The sequence below is a fragment of the Perissodus microlepis genome, chromosome 14 (genome assembly GCF_051167445.1).
Source record: "Perissodus microlepis isolate ML-2025 ecotype Zambia chromosome 14, ASM5116744v1, whole genome shotgun sequence".
Lineage (NCBI taxonomy): Eukaryota > Metazoa > Chordata > Actinopteri > Cichliformes > Cichlidae > Perissodus > Perissodus microlepis.
Genome location: NC_140474.1, coordinates 30,060,057 through 30,076,939, shown reverse-complemented (window position 1 = coordinate 30,076,939; position 16,883 = coordinate 30,060,057). Strand labels below are relative to the sequence as shown.

The 16,883-nt window shown below is 41.7% G+C and overlaps 1 long non-coding RNA gene across 1 annotated transcript; it reads left to right on the top strand.

The window, feature by feature from the left end:
* Window positions 1-16,080: 16,080 nt before the first annotated feature.
* LOC146374172 (uncharacterized) lies at window positions 16,081-16,619 on the top strand. The gene is made up of 3 exons (XR_014802201.1): window positions 16,081-16,118; window positions 16,289-16,412; window positions 16,531-16,619. It is a non-coding gene; the product is annotated as an uncharacterized LOC146374172 (long non-coding RNA).
* The last annotated feature ends 264 nt before the right edge of the window (window positions 16,620-16,883 follow it).

The following is a 16,883-nucleotide window of genomic DNA, read 5'->3' as shown; positions in this document are numbered from 1 at the left end:
GTTTAAATGATGAATAGACAGAAATGAGGCAACTGCAGGGGAACCATGGCAACTGTGGAACCCTGGGTATCCATGTAGTGCACAGCTGTTTTTTGTAAACAACTCGGTGTTTTGACACATCTCACCTGTGTGACTGTCTCTGACACAGTCTGACTGCATCCTCACTCACAGTGCCTGCTTTAACTGTGCTCTCAGTCTTTCTATGAAAAGCTGACTGTATTTGTGCATGTGCTTGTAGAGCCTTAAAATAACCAGCCTTATTGTTAGCCCAACAGAGTGTGGATTAAATAAGAAGAAAGCAAAAAGATACAGCCATGCAGAAATTAAAGGCTCTGTCTGCACATTAGCACACATTTTGAAAATGGATTAAGTTTTAATAGAGTAGAAATCAACAACAAACACATCTACAAACATCACAAAACTCCTCATCACATCTGTTGCACATCAAAAGCTCCTAATTTAACCTAGTGTCTTAGATTAGGGAGCGTTACCTAGAGGTTCATGTCACTGTACAGCATGTTTACCTTTGACTACTCCATAATTCAGACTCTTCATTTTGTGCACATGGCACAGCAGCGGTATCTTCATTCATGAGTATATTTAGATCTGGTGACAAAGCTGCATCTTAGTGATAATGTCCCCTAGGGATCAATAAAGTATTCTGATTCTGATGGTAATAACTGGCTGCGGTTTCTTCATATTAGACAGTTTTGCTGTTATACACAGATCAATAAAGAGGAAACATTTGGAGGTCAGCATTTTCAAGATGTGGCCAGCTCCACAAAGCTGATCTCAGCACTTGAGATCAGCTTTTTAAAGCACAACTGTTTTCGGGCCTCTTTATGTTTCAAAAGTGCGAAATGCACAGAGCTCCACTTCTATGTTGACCTTTGACTTACCGTCCAGATGTTTCAAAATCAGCATGTATAGACTTCTGTGTGTCACTTAAAGTTATTTTCTAAAATAGAGGATAAGTATCTAATGAATATGTAATGTGTTCTCTGTTCATGCGATTGCAAATCTAATTAATCAGCTGCAAACATAATATTTCATAATCAGGCAACCCTGTTGAGCTGCTGGTTCAAAGTACAGATCCATCCATTCTCTTCCATTTATCCTTTTCAGGGTCGCAGGGGGCTTGAGCCTATCCCAGCTGTCTGAGGGCAAGAGTCAGGGTACACCCTGGACAGGTCAGCAGTCTGTCACAGGGCAAACACCATTTGCACACACATTCACACCTATGGGCAAGTTACCAATTAACTTAAACCCAATAACTGCATGTCTTTGGACTGTGGGAGGAAGCCACGGTCCCCAGAGAGAACCCATGCAAACACAGGGAGAACATGCAAACGTCCACACAGAAATAGCCTGGCCTGATGATGGAATTGAACTCAGGACCTGCTTGCTGTGAGACTGAATTTCAATCATCGCTCCAATCATAGAATTGCTGGATGGATGGATGATGGATGGTGGATGGATGGATGGATGGATGTGGGTGGGGGCTCTCCTTACATTTAATGACAGAAGCCATTAACATGAGCAGCTGCAGCCAAACAGCAGTGTATGATGTAAAAGCATTACATAGCACTAACAGCACTAAACAGTTCACTGTAAAACAGAAAGCGTAACTTTGAGCTGACTTTATTACCCAGCAGTTCATGTAATGTTCTTAGATTCACTGCACAGAATCTGTGGTTCAGCCAAACGCAATCATTCAACAACAGAACAAATGTAGGCATCAATTCTTGTATTGTTTTTTAAGTTTAACTGCATTGATTCCATGCTATTAGACAAAACTTTTACTTAATTACACAAACAATCAAGATTACTAGGATCATTATACTACTGTCATTTAGTCTATGTATCAGTTCTCGGTCAATGGGAAAACAACTAATCCAGTTCTGTCTTATCCTGTTGGTATAATACAGACATGAAACTTTGACAGTGAATGGTTTACATATTAAGTGTCATGCTTATAATGTAACATACTAAAGTGATACTTACTACAAAAACATGATTACTAGTTCCACTAAAAACCACACAAAAACACCATCATAACCACAAACCACCACCAGTGAGCGTACTAAATAATTACACAGGTTAATTTTGCTCTATGTGTAACAGACCTAAAAAACAAAGGAACCAAGTGGCTGGCATAGTGTACAGAAACAACTGTACCGAGTATGGCCTGAGGTCAAAATGAGTCAAAATGAATTTCACTCATTAAAACTAACATTAATTTTCTGTAGTCTGCAGTGGCACTGGGTTCATCTGTACTGAGTCATGGGGTGATCATTCCAGTAAGGCAGCTTGGACAGTTTCATTTCAGTGGCTGCTTCTATTGGCCAGCCTCAGGCCTTAAAGAAGCCAGTCAGGTTCATCTTCACAGTCTGAGAGAAAGTCTCAGCATACAGGTTCATCTTTGTGTTGTTGTCATCAGGGAAGTCACTCATGTGGTGATACGCAGCAAACACCTTCTTAAAGGCATCCCAGCCAAACTTTTCCTGGAGCTACAGAGAAGGTAGATATGACAACAAGCCAAACTACTTTTATACAAAATTGTTGCTGTTTGTTATGTTGTTTGTTTGTTGGGAGTATTTGCCTCTTGACAACCACCAGTGACTGGTTTATTATTGTTCTAAGGGTCATGTCTACCCCTTGCTATGTAATTTTCTCCTGTATATGATGCAATTTGACTTGCTAAATTTAAAGTGTGACTGGGTGAAATGGAGTTACAGACTTTCAGTCTTATTCATATCATGCATTTTCTTCACTGTGGACCAAGCAAAATTTCTCTATAACTCTCTCACCTGTAGATATGTTTCCAGGGCAACCCACAGCTTCCAGTCACTGAGTTTCCTTCCTCCCTTGATGTATTTCTCTACTCGACTCTTTCGCTTTGCTAAAGGCAACTCGTCATGAGCCTGCATTGAACAACAATTGGAAAAAGTGCTTGTGTTTTATGATCATGTCTGATAAAGTAAATAACAGATTTTCAATCTCAACACCAATTGATTTACTCTACCTGTGCTCTGTTGAGACCCAGCACTTCTTCATGCACATACACTGACCACAGGTTGCATGTACACTCTGTGGTGTGTGGTGGGAACTCCCAGCAGCTTCTCTGTTGGTTGTGTCCCAACTCATGGATGGGACCCCACAGTTCTTTACTTTTTTTAACACCAACTAATTCAGCAGCTGAAGCATGGTGTGCCATGATAGGATAACCTGCATGCATCCAGCCTTAACCAAATAATAGAAAGTTGGTCTACAATGGGATGCTAGTACTTTTTTAAGATTACATAGCTTTGTAAGAGAACAGTGCAACATATCAAATATTACCATTCATCATTCTAACAGTGTATATATGACAGAAACATTCATTTCCTGTTTAAGTTAGGATGGAAACTAAGAATTGTTGTGATTTATAAATGTAAATGGTTGTCTGTATATGTCTCATGGACAGGCTTCATGTCATTGGGACTCTCCATAAGCAAAGCAAATAAGAAACAAGTAAATACAAAAGCTTTCAGCTGCTCCCTTTTTCACAAGGGGTCACCACAGCAGGAGACAGTGGGCAAGTATAAAACATGAAGCAAAATGCACTTACCGACAGAAATCTGCACATCTGTCACAAAGCGCTCCTTGCGGGGAAATTTGTGTGGTTTGGCAACCAGATCTGCAATGGCCCTCATCATTTCATCCCAGAGAGCAGCCACCTTGTCGGGGCGCTCCAGATCCCGAATAGCATCTGATGGTACGGTGAGGACGATGTTTTCAAACTCCAACTCTGCCCACGGTGAAGGAGCTGTGTGCAGCGTTAACCACTCAGCTGCAGTTGTTACACCTGAAAAGAGCAAAAGGGGAACAGACCCATAAATGTACTGGTTTAGAAGAGGGGTAAAGCTGTTAAAAGGTTCTTTGTTTTTTGTGCATTTGCACAAGTATCTCCAACACAAACTATAACAGCTGCATACAGGAAACCACTCACTTATGTTTACCCTGCAGGACAGGATCTGACAGGGAAAGAAGGAAAAAGAAAAGGAACCAAGGACAACTCTGATAATGCTTTGATTTATCCAGAATATATTTAGTTAAAATGTTTTCATCACAGTGGGATTGTGAAGGTTTTAAATGGGAAAAGTATGCAGCTCATTTAAATCAAAGGTTCAAAGACCTGTGCAAAGTTGTACACACCATGTGTGGTTCGACATGGTGCTCTTTCGAGTCTCATGTAAAAGAGATAACAAAGACCGCCTTTTATCAATTGAGGAACATAGCCAGAATCAGACAAGTTTTGTCAAGCGACACTGCAGAGGTTCTTGTCCATGCATTTGTGTCCTCACGTATTGATTATTGTAATGCTCTTCTTTCTCGGCTACCAAAGAAAAGTTTTAGAGGTCTACAGATGGTGCAAAATGCAGCTGCTCGCATTTTAACAAGAACTGGGAAATTTGAGCACATTAGCCCTGTACTGAACTCTCTTCATTGGCTACCTTGTCAGGTTCGAGCAGATTTTAAAGGTCCTGCTGCTCACCTACAAGGCTTTAAACGGACTGGCACCTTCATACCTCTCCGACCTTTTACATCTTTACGTTCCATCCCGTGCTCTCTGATCTCAGGACTCTGGCCTTCTAAAGGTTCCTAGAGCCAGAAAAAAGACAATTGGAGAGCGTGCTTTTTCTTTTCGTGCCCCGTTTCTGTGGAACACCCTCCCTCAAGATATTAGGCAGGCATGCTCTGTGGAGGTTTTTAAAACTAAGCTGAAGACACATTTGTTCACCCTATCTTACATGTCTTAATTCTATGGCTTTTAGTTTTTAAATTTTTACTGTTTTTAACTTGTATTGTGTCCTTTACCTGTATTGCTATGTATCGCTTTTATTTTTTTATTTTAGTTGTACAGCACTTTTTTTGAAAGCGCTTTATAAATAAAGTTATTATTATTATTATTATTCATAAAGTGTGTCAGTATTTTATAAGAATGTCATGTTTCTGCATCATCTCTCTCCTGTTAGAGCCTCTTACCCAAACATCAGCCTTTTTAATGCTCTGATATCTTCACATCATAAGTAAATTATATTGCCCAGTTTTCTGTCCAATTAAAGAATATTTCCTGCATCAGTTTGACTTCCATTTTATGTGAAACGTACAAGGATCAAATCTTTTTAGTTTATTTTTGGGATATTGCCCTTAAATATAACTAAAGCTTTCAGCCAGTGTTCATTGTATACTAATAATTGTCTGTTAGATAGTCACAAGTTATAAATGATATGAAACAGAAATATATATACCTTGAATTTTAACTGAAATGTAATATTTGAGACAACTGAGTTACATTTCACAACTGAGGATTTTTTTGTTTTCAAATAATGGTGTGTATATGTAGTAAAATGTCAATAATGTATATCCTATTATATCCGTACCATCAAAATTCATTTCAACAGCTACACTAGCAAACTAGTTTACTAGCTAAACTTAGCATAATTGGCTATGGGGACTCAGGGCATGGCATTTAATAATAATTACATTTCATTATCTATATCTTTACCACACATTTGCCACACAGGTGTAGATACTGTAGGTGGAGTGAATGCCTAAATTGTACTGATTAGAATATCGTGGACATTCAATGCTAAGATTCAGCATACTGAATTACATAGTGAAGCTGAAGGATGAACACTAACTTTTTTCCACTCAATCAAAGTTAACGTGAGGGTTCCCGATATCCCGGTTAAGGACAAGTCATGTGTAATCACATGGCAGGATGCTGTAAAAGGACCAAACTTCTGTCAGGAGAACAACTGAGATAATCCATCCACAATATAAGGGTTAGTCATTAATGCATCGCCTGGGCTGTAGTTACATCGTAAGGTTTGGGGACATTCCCCCAAAAAACTGACTGAGTTTTAAAATGCAGTAATAAAAACCGAGGAGGCAGACAGTGATCACTGACTGTTTTTAGGGGCTTGTTGAGATTAAATAGAACAAGATATTAAGCATTAAAACATGTTAAAAACACAACAGCTTTATTAAACGTAGAGTAATTTGGGCCCAGAAGCAGGATTCATCATGTCATCACTTAAAGACCGAATAGTTAAACCATGAGCTAATTAAAAGTAAAATAAAAATTAAAACTGGATACGAATATTTTAGGCAGAAGTAGTTTTAAAATTTGTGAAAATACCACACAGAAATGAGCAGCCTTCAAAGTGGTTTCTGAATTTGAAGGCTGCTCATGTATGCTGTGCGTCTTACCCGTGTCTGCTGTTTCTGAAATACGTCTCTGAGTCTTCTTTCCACTTCACAACGGGATTTATCTGAGACGCTTTCTTCCCGAATCTTTCTGAATTTCCTCTGTTTGACCAGGTCTTTTAGGATGGCCTTTCCATGGGAACTTACTTCAAACCCATAGTCACCAGGCTGTTTAGAAAGCGACTCGGGCTGCAACCGTGAACCAGAGCTGTCAGAGCTTCCTTGGCATGCTGCTGAATGAACACATTGGCATTTGCTCTTGCAAACACCTGGAGTAAACTCTCACAGGTCCATTCAGCTTCTTTGTCCATCCTCTCTTTGAGCTGAACACACAAATATACCACGGTGTCCAGTGCCGCACAGGACACACAAGAGCGATTGTTTTTAATCTAAAGAATCAGAGGAAATTTAGTTAGAAATCAAACCTGTTACAAAACTGCATGAGACAGGGCACGCTTGCAAACATGGACAGAAGAGAGTGGCAAAAACACAGATGTAGAGAGAAAAACAGCTGGTATACCTCTTGTGTCACCCCCAAGCAAACTGTACGGAGGTTTAACTCCAACTCCTCTTGGTGATGCCGTGCCAGGGTGCGGATGTATCGCAGCCCCTCTATCTTTTTCTGCCTGTAGGAAGATCAAATAGTTTTAAAACTCATATCCTCACATTAAATTGAAAATAATTAATGCTAACAGTAGAAAATCATTTTACCAGTCGTCCTGACTCAGCAGGCTGAGGCTCAGCCGGAGAGTCTCTGAAGGATCAGAGACTGGCTGAAGCTCCTCCCCTAACTTTTCGTCAATTGACAGGAGGTACCCCATGATAAGCCCTTTAAAGTCCACCTCTGGAGGGTGTCTAACAACCCTTCGAGGTTTTCTATTTTCTGGAGCTGGAGTTTGAGGAGGAGCTGGAGGAGCTGGAGCTACAGCCCCTGCTCGAACTCCAGCTCCTCCTCCAGTTTGAGGCGCTGGAACTCGAGGGGGGGGGGGCGGAACTGGAGCTCCAGGAGGAGCTGGAGCTCGGGAAGGAAGAAGCCGCCACCGAGCTGCAAACGTTTGGGGCAGGTAGGCATCCACAATTTTTTGACGTGTTTGCTCCAATGCCCTAACCATATGTTGGGCTGTCACCAGCCTGACACCACCGGCGACTTCTTTGTCTGCACAGATTAGATAATGAAATATTTATTACTCACATTTCAGTTTGTTTGCAGCTGAAAATGAACAAGACAAAAGTGCACTTTAAAGGGGAGAGCAAACCATGTATGTCTATAAGTGTGTTTATTAAATTAAAGTACAAGTTTTCAATTCAACATAATCAATCTTAATTAACCATTTACCAAAATTTGTATTCAAATAAAACCAAATCACAGGCTGGATAAAAAGTGAAGCTGAAATGTCAAACTTTTGACCTCTATAGATATTTTACCATGGCAACTCCTTAACATTCAATGTGTTTTAGCAATGTGTAAACTCTGGTTGGAGGGTTTATCTCTCACACAACAGCTGATTAAAAGTCTGAAGGGTTTAAATGTCTGACATTCTGACTCTTTACTGCATCGATATAAGAACTGACCTGTTTCTCTGTAGTTTTTTAACCTCACTGGAATCTGACTTCTGTGAGGTGAAGAGGATGATGGAGGACACGGAGCAAATGGTGGAGGAGGAGAGGGTATCTTAACTAATGGGATAGCCCTGAGCTCCTCGGGAGTGCGACTGTCTCGAGGTGTTATTGAACTTCCATCAGAGCTCAATGAAGATGCCAAGCTCAATTCCCGCTGCGGCTGCACCTCCCCAAAAATTCAGCAAGTGGATGCAGGCTGTCCCTGGGTGTTTCTCTAAAGGCTGTCACGTTTCCAACAGCCACCCTGGATTCCAAGTGACCATTGAAAATCCGGTCACGGATCCGATTTTCTAAGTTCTCTACAGGTCGAAGAATGTCATCAATTCGGGAAAGAATGTCTGTCCTTCTCTCCATGTTTTCTATATCCTCCGTATATCTCTAGACAATCAGATTAAAGGAAAAAAAGCTGAGTTGACTTGAAATGTTTAAAAATTATTTTACAAAAATAGATTCACAATTTTACTGTAATAAACTAAACGACATTACACCATCACACATCTAATCCTAGAAGGTTTGTTTTTTTTAATGACCAAAGTATTTTAACTTTATGCCATAACAACAGAAAGCATGAAAACAGAAAAAGTGATGAGCTGTCTTCATATCTCAGTTATTGTTACAACAGTCTTTATCTGTTTTTACTTTTTAGCATCTACGTTTTCTCTTCAGGATTTTGAGATGTGAAAAGTATATTCATACTAGTCATGACTGAGCGCCGCGCAAACGTTACATAAATTCACAGACCGCGATCGCATCCCCGCGTACTGCCCCAATAAGCTGGGCTAACCGCCGCCTTCACTCTATGCATTTTGCCCCTGAATTTCAGCAACAGTGACACTACCGGGTACTTGTGAATATCCCCATGCACACATTTAACCTCCACCCAGTAAGCCTCCAACAATGCCCGGGGGCGAACCAAACTTTGGTGGACCAGGGTCTGCGTGCAGCCCGTGTCCATCAAAGCATGGCGAATACCCCCTTGACACCTTACCGGCACGCGGTACGTCCCTCCTGGACCGTGGGCGGGCGCTGGAGCGCCGGCAACACGGAACACCTGCCCCACCTCCATGAGCGGACATTCTCGGCGCAGGTGCCCCGGCCGCCCATACTTCCAGCAGTCCGGCCCCGGCGTCTGCGCGGCTCCCCGTGGCTCCGGGGCAACCTCTGCGGCCGCCGGGTTCCTGGGGCTCCACCCCGCTGCCTGCTCCGTTCTCACAGGGCCGCTGTCCCCCTGCTGTGACACCGCCGCCGGTGGCCTGGGCGGCGGAATACGGGCGCTCCGCCGCGGCTCCTCACGGGTTGGCCGCCAGATGGTCCTCCGCCAGCAGTCCCTAGCAGCTGCCCCAGCGCCGCGGTCTGCTGCTCCGATTTCTGGTGAAGCAAGGCCAGCTGGTGGTCCTGCACGGCAGCCTGACGAGCCGCCATCGCCGCCATGTCCAACATCATCTGGCCCAAGATCTGCAGCGGTTGGGCGGGTGGCTGGGCGGGCGGCGGAGCCCCCAGGGGAGCGGGTGGAGCAGACATCGCAACAGGGTTTCGGCACCAGTGTAACCTTTGTCCTGTAAAGCATCCACGGGACGCAGGTGTGAGGACAGCAATACTTTTATTAATACTGTGGTTTTCAGTTCACTGGGACACAGTCACTCCATTCATAAGGAAGGGAAACATGGAGAAAAGGCTCAGCTATGCAAAATTACATAAGAACTGAACTGAAAAAAAAATCAGCGTCAGCATGTGTGAGTGATGAATCTAAATATGACATTTTTGGTTCAAATCTTCATCAGTATGTACAGCAGTGAGTGTATACAGCCATCTGTAAAACTTGGTGTAGTAGGCTCTGACATGAGGCTGCATTGGCCTCCCCTGAGCCCGGACCTCAACATTATTGAAGCATCATGGGATCATGCTGACAGAGAACACAGCAAAAAGGCAAAAACATCCAAAGAAGAGCTTTAAGAGTCCTTCAAGAAGCCGGGAGGACTAATCCTGAAGACTACTTAAAGACATTACAAGAAAGCTGCCAAAGAGAGTTCAGCGTGTGTTGAAGAATAAAGGTGGTCCTAACGCCACCTCCATTCTAGCATTTACAGGTGTGTGTTAAATATCTAGAGCCAGCATATATTAGCGTACATTTAAAACACAATGCCTACGTTGAACTCAAGACAAAAGAAGACAAGCAAATATGTTTTTTTTTTAAGTGTTCATGTTTGGGTATTACCTGGCTACATCCTGAACATTATTGGTCCTTGCTGCTTCCAAAAGAGAATCATCTGGTTATTGAAAAAGCAGAGAGAAAACATTAACTACACTAAAGATTTTACTAAATAAAACAAGCTGGCTTCAAACTATACAGACCAGTTTATATCATATAACATCGTTCCATCAGTATTTACTATATTATAAAAACATTTAATGAACGGCTGGTCTCTAATCAGTGTCAGCTGATTATAATTAATTATAAGCTTACCTTTGTTTTCGGGGTCTTTCTTCAGACAGAAGGCCACGGCCGCAGCAGAGAGGACACCGGCAGAGGCTACTCCTGCCCGCATGGGTCCTCCACCTGTTCCCCTGTAGGGCTGCCACGATTAGTCGACTAGTCATGATTACGTCGACTATGAAAATCGTCGACAACTGATTTAATAGTCGAGGCGTCGTTTGAAGCTTTGTAAGATCACAAAAGAGGCAGGAATAAGTTGTTGGATTTAAGAGTGTAATAACGGACTGAAACAGAAGATGGCAGCACTGCATGTACAAGGATGCCAGCTGCCGTTAAACCCCGAAGAAGAAGAAGTAGCTCTGTCCCAGAATTCATAACGCAGCCCAGCTCAGTTTCCAACAATGGCGGTAGCTAGTTAGTTTTAATATTACTCTTATTATTCTTTCTGGGTCACAAAATAAACGTTTAACATATTTTCAGGCGAGAATGTAGCTGTGTAAACCTCAAATATCTGCTCAGTTTATCAAGACACCACATATTTTCAAAAGTGCTCCAACCTCTGTTACCCACTAGCTCGATAGCTAGCCGGGGGCAAAGCTCACTAGAGCCGGTGAGAACCCTGGACTCTGGGCAAATCGTTTTCAAACCCACTGCCGTCTTTCGCTACTCAGGTTAAACATGATATATAAGTCACTTAGATAACTTAAAAATGTTATTGTTTTGCTTTTTTTTAGTATTTTATTTATTCCTGAGTAAATCGGTTTGGCTGAGATTAAAGTTCTAGTTTTTCACAGCTGAATAAATGTCAAGCAGACAACTGATTATCAGAAGTGTGAGATGCTCGAGAATATACTCCGGTGTCCTGTTATATTTTAGATAGCAAGGAGTTTATTAAACTTCACCGAAACAATCTGCAAATTTAATAAACAATCATCTTGCCTTTATTTTTAGTTAGCACATACCTTAAATACTTAAAGCTGTAAGCTAACGATAGTTATATAAGAGCAGATGCATGCTGGTGCAATAAACTGTACGTTTTATGTCTAATGGATGCATGCTCTGATTAGTCGACTAATCGCAAAAATAATCGGTGACTATTCGACTATCAAAATAATCGTTTGTGGCAGCCCTATTCCCCTGTCTCCGCCGCTTTCCTCCCAGTACTGGTTGTTGTTACGACCTCTGCTGGCCAGAGCTGCCCAGGAACTGCGGCGATTCTCCAGGTTGGACAGCCATCTAGGGGCGAGGTGGTGGTACTGCATCGATGGTTTCACGCTGTTTCCAGCAGTCTCCTCAGCCAAAATCCCCCTCCTGGAGACCCTGGAAGTGGACATGATGGGGTTGCGCTTGGCCTCCGCCGGAGTCTCGAGGATGCCCTGGCACGCGCTGGCGCTGGTCTGAAGCACGCGACTGCACAGTGACAGGCTGCGCAACCTTCGCGCAAATAGCCTGGTGGGAACCGATGATAGCATAGCAATTGACTCACCGAAAACCAAGCTGGTCTGGCTTATGGCGTCAGTCTGGGGGTGACTCCGGAGGACAACAAACTAGTGGCAGCGCCTTAACTCAGGTGTAACAGTGGTTAGAGCTCAGGTCAGGGGACCAAGTTCGTAACATCGGGACGTAAATAACTGCTTCAGCTCGTCGTGGCGTGGATGTCACTAGAAGCCGCGGCGCATTCTGGGAAATGTCGTTTACTTGAACGTCAGTGATTCCGCAATTGTCACTCCCGCTCTCTGCTGTCACGTCCGCTCTTCCGCCTCCGACTGTCACTGCGAACATATAAAGAGTGACAATTAGTGATGTGTCGGTCGCGAACGAAATGGCTCTTAGAGCCGTATCTTTGACGTGAACGACGCGAGCCGGCTCCTTATCGCAAGCCGTGGATTTTTTTCTTCCTTCTCTCACCCACTCTCTCGCACTTTTTTTCCGCTTCACTCCGCACGCGTATGGAAATCCAAAGTGTTCAAAATTCAATAAATAAATAGGTCATGATGAAATAAATAACTATGTGAATAAATAAGACACAGATATGTAATGTGAGAATGATATTGTGAAATAATGGAACACATTTTGAAAAAAATGCTCATTATTGTGAAACATATTACATTCTGCTATATAAATTTACTTATTATTGTGAAATATTCTTTCATGGTCATTATTTTTCATAATATAAATAGATATATAAATGTTGAATCGTAAGAGAATGAGAATGTAGCAGGCCAGAGCAAGTTTACTGAAGTTTCATCAGGTAATATTTTTATATTCAATTCAATTCAATTTTATTTATATAGCGCCAAATCACATCAAAAGTCGCCTCAAGGCGCTTTATATTGTACATTAGATACAGAGAAAACCCAACAATCATATGACCCCTATGAGCAAGCACTTTTGCGACAGTGGGAAGGAAAAACTCCCTTTTAACAGGAAGAAACCTCCGGCAGAACCAGGCTCAGGGAGGGGCGGCCATCTGCTGCGACATGCAGTGTTGCCAACTTAGCGACTTTGTCGCTATGTTTAGCGAGTTTTCAGACCCCCTTAGCGACTTTTTTTCTAAAAAAAAAGCGACTAGCGACAAATCTGGTGACTTTTTCTAGTGTTCTTGGAGACTTATTTATGACGACTTTTAACGTGAAAGCGCGTATCGCTCCTACTCTCAACAGCGGGCCAATTGGCCAATCCACCACCTTTCATTGTTTATACGGTTACAATAATAATAATAATAATATAAGCATCTGCCCAAATGAAAAATCACCATCGGTAGCCGATGGCCAGTCCAGCTGTGGCTCCAGGAGAGAATAAAATTTTAACATATTTACAGGTATTTGAAATCCAAATACTTGTACTGTATTGCTTGGACTATAAGACAGTGCGCCTTATAATCCGGTGTGCCTTATGAATGAATTTGGGTTGTGCTTATTGATCTCGAACTTTATGTGAGACACGGCACTTAAAAATCTGTCAAAAAATGCTTTCGTACGACGTTGGTAACCTACAAAGCCGCACCACTTTATGGATTGTCGTAGCATTACGGCTACCGTAGTCAGGAGCCTCGTGATCAGTCAGGAGCCCAGTAATCTGGGTCCAAAACTCTGTCCGCTTCAGGTCCCAAAGTCAAACAAACACTGCAGCATCACTGAGAGTTAAAAACTGTCTGAATTCTTTCAACTGTAATAAAATGATCAGCGTTGCTGCTTTACCAGGTGTAACAATTAAGTTTAACATCCAGGCATCCATGAAAAGAGGATTTATTCAATTTAACAGAGTTAGAAGTTGACTGAGAGGTTTCAAAAAATGTAAACATACAGCTCTGCTATCACTTCCAACATAAATGAAGACTTGAAACTAAACAGCAGTGACTTTTATTTATGTATTATACATCTGTGAAAACTGTTGTATTGCAGGTGTTTCTCTTTTGGGATTGGGGAAGGGGCCAGCTCTGCTCTCATCAATGGGATGGCCAAGGAAGGAGGAGGTCACGCTCAGTTCATCACAGGGACTGACAGGAACCAAAAGTAAGACAATGACTCATAACAATTACAGTAATGTTTGTTTTATTATTTATTTTCCATTGAAAAGATGAAATTGGTTTAACACTGTAATTCTGTGTCAGAGCTCAGAGGCAGCAGAGGGCTGTGTGACGCTGAAGTACAGCCTGGCAGGTCATCCCTCTGAGAACCAGCTGCACTTCAGTCTCAGACCTGCAGAGAACTCTGGGTAAATGAGCGGTTTATCCACTGGAACAATTAGATATTACCTCGTGTTGCTTGTATGTATGATCTAAAACATTGTCATTGTGACCATATCACCATACTGATATCTGCACTGAGCTCATAGCATCACACTCCTTAAGTATTTGATGTCTTTTTGAAAGATGATGGTGTTTATGTCTGATTTCCATCCTATGAAAGAATTGTTATTATCTCCTCTAGACCTTTTTGAAAATATGAAATGTAGAATGAGCTCCACCTGTGCTTCTTTCTTTCTCTTGTCTGTAGATTAACAGTTCACAGGCTGGGTGCTCGGACTCTTATTTGCTCACTAGAGAACGGAGAGGAAGACGATGAGGTAGAAGAAGATGGAGGTGTGAAGGAGAAGGTGGTGGAGTTGAGTGTGCAATCAGGAGTGAGCAGTTCTTTCACTGCCTTCATTGCTGTCAGTAAAGACAATGGCAAGAGGATTCAAGGCTCTTCTCCACCGAGATATTCCAGCACCCAGTGAGTTTTTTTTCACAAGTGTCAAGTAACAAGAACAACTTGAATCCTGTGGACTCCAACGATATTGTTCTTGTTTCATTCTTATCTTATCAGTGGATCTAATGGGATGCTGCCCTACTCAGTAAGAGTACACACACAGCCATATGTATATGTATCTCTGGTAGTTAGAACTGGGGTTGCTGCAAGTAAATTCACTTGGATTTCTGATTATGGACACAGACCGAGTTAGTCTGGGTGATATAACGTCAGATGATTTGCTCATGTTGACAAATTCCAGTCAGACAAGTAAAATGAGATCCCACATCAGATAAGCTTCTACTAAATTTTGTGTGCAATGAAAGAAAACATGTTTAATTGTGTTTTCATTGGGAGTAGAATTATAAGTGTGTGTGCTCACTGTTGCATTTCCTTTGAAAAAGCAGATTGTGTGGTGGATTATGGATTCGTTACAAATTCCGTAAAGAAATGCAGTTTTGACTTCTTGGCTTTAGATGGACACGTTTAGCTTTAGTTGGACATTAAAAGTCATCTAGACCTTAATATCTTTAAGACATTCCTGTAGTTTAATTAGTTTTCTGTCATCTGGTTTCATGGGTATATAAAGTTGAGAGTCATCTGCAAAGCAATGCAAAAGAGTTCAGTGTTTTCTAATAATACTGCCTAAACAGGTGTAACATAAGAAGTATTGGTCCTAATACAGAACCTGGTGAAATTCATAAAATACCTTTTGTATACAGTAATACAAAAAAGAGAGAAATCCAACAATCATATGACCCCCTATGAGCAAGCGCTTTGGTGACTGTGGGAAGGAAAAACTCCCTCCTGGCTGCGACAGGTTGGGATGAGGGTAGGAAGACACGACAAAGACACACTGTGGAAGAGAGCCAGAGAGGAAGAATAGTTCAATGCAGAGAGGTGTATAAACACATAGGGAGTGAAGAAGGTGACTGAAGAAGAAATACTCAATGCATCATAGGAATCTCCCGGCAGTCTAGACATAATGCAGCATAACTAAGGAAGGAATTAGGGTCACCTGATCAGGCCCTAACTATATGCTTTATCAAGAAGGGACGTTTTTATCATAGTCTTAAAAGTACAGAGGGTGTCTGTCACCCAAATCCAAACTGGGAGCTGGTTCCACAGGAGTTAAACACAAGTACAGCTCAGTCAGAGAGCGGCTGATACGATACTATAAAGTCTTTAATATAAGGTGGAGCTCGATTATTCAACACCTTATATGTGAGGAAAAAAAGATTACAACATGTGGATGCTAACCGAATCAATGGAACTATTTTCTTAATTAACTAAACTCTTTTTCTAAAATATTGCTCTGTTAATTCCGCCAATTAAGATGATTTTATTAACTAAATAGAAGGAGAGTGATCAGCATAAAAAACTTTATGAATGTACTTGTATTTAAATTTCCCCTTTAGCACTGCCGGATGAAGAATTTCCACCTGTTAAGAAGCCACCCAGAGACCCTTTGCTGCTGTTAGTCTCCCTCCAGAAGGCGTCTGGCTGCTGGCTGCTTGATCCAGCTCTGCTGCTGCACTGAGACCAACGAGGAGGTGGAAAAGTCAAAGCCTGAAAAGGTGGGCTATTAAATAAATAATAACACAGTAATAGTGGGTGTTTGTAACATATTCATTAAAATGGTTTCAAAAGTGAATTTTCAAAATTACACACTCATGTTAACGAACATCTGCATGCTGCCTCACTTAATTTAGTATTTAACTACATGATTGCTGATTCTATACACTAGGCCAGCAGTGAAGTGTGGGCCACCATTCTGGCTCTGATCTGGCTTCATGGTTTCAAGATGGATGCAAAGGACGAGTGGGAGCTTCTGGCTGCAAAGGCTGTATCATGGCTCAGTGCGCAAAAAGGTAGTAAACACAAAAATAAGCATTCAGTTTGTGATGGTTATACTGAGCTGCTACAGTCGATCAGTTATTAAGATGCTAAGTGAATATTTTATTTTTTGTTTCCTTTTTTTTTTTCCAGCACCATCTGTGACAGAGTGTGTGGAAGCTGGAAATGTATTGTTGGGTTGCAGTGTGCAAAAAACTGCCCTTGGCCTCTGAGGTTTTTATTAAATTGACTTCTTTACGATTCATACACAGAAGCAGATTTAATTCATACTTCACCCACATTAATTTTTGCATCGTCCAACTTGTGCCTTATTAATGTACCTTATTTTATGCTGCATGTGTCCAAAGTCAGCTTTGTAGGAGGACCAGAGATTATTGCTTTTGTATTCTAACTTTAATGTTGCTGTGTTTTATTAATGTATTATTTATAGTAAATAAATCAAAGCACAGGTGAGTATTTTTCCCTTCATTTCTTTTCATGAGTCA